The sequence below is a fragment of the Fukomys damarensis genome, unplaced genomic scaffold (genome assembly GCF_012274545.1).
Source record: "Fukomys damarensis isolate Sample0158 unplaced genomic scaffold, DMR_v1.0_HiC HiC_scaffold_24, whole genome shotgun sequence".
NCBI lineage: Eukaryota > Metazoa > Chordata > Mammalia > Rodentia > Bathyergidae > Fukomys > Fukomys damarensis.
The window spans coordinates 4,096,822-4,097,624 of NW_022900936.1; positions in this window are offsets into that span (position 1 = coordinate 4,096,822).

Genomic DNA, 803 nt, shown 5'->3' on the forward strand with positions numbered 1-803 from the left:
CAGCACCCCCCTTTTTTTTGGTACTGGGGATTAAACTTGGGACCTCGTGCTTGTGAGGCAGGCATGGTGCCACTGAGCTAAATCCCTGGCTGCCTCGTCTCTTGAGACAGGGTCTCACCATGTAGCTCAGGCTGGCTTTGTTCTCACTATGTCACCAAGGCTGCCCTCGGACTCTTGACAACTGGGGTGGGTTAGTTAACGGCCACCTTGGAATTCCCAGCTGAACTGAATCAGCGTGGCTGGGCGTGGAGGACCCACCTGAGGATTGTTACCAATAACAATCTTTTTTTACCACAAAAAGAGAAGTGGAGGGGAAGATCGTGGGCCGTTGATTTTCTAGGAGAAGCTTGCTGGGATGGTTTTCCTGTTGTGAACTGGGCTGTTCTCACCTGAGAAGGAGCTCGGGGTCTCGCTGTTGCTGGGAAGGGCTGCTGTTCTCGTCAGAGGAGCTCTGATTTCACCGTGAGCATCGCCTCCTGGCTCCAATGGGGATCCCTCACCTTGGTGGCACAGATCCTTCCTCTCACTGGTGTAGGTTTTCTGGCTCCCACTGGCCTTTGGGCCTTCTGGGTGCAGATCCTCAATACGGACAAGCATGAGACACTGCCGTGGGCCCCAGGCCACTGGCTGGATTTGTGTGGGATTCTGTTCTGGGATCCAGACCTTGGCTGGATTCTTTAGGCCTCCAGTGCAGAGGACTGTAATTTTTTTTGGTTTTTTGAGACAGGGTCCCTCTATGTAGTTGAGACTGACCTGGAACTCACTGTGTAGCTCAGGCTGGTCTCGAACTCACAGCGATCCTC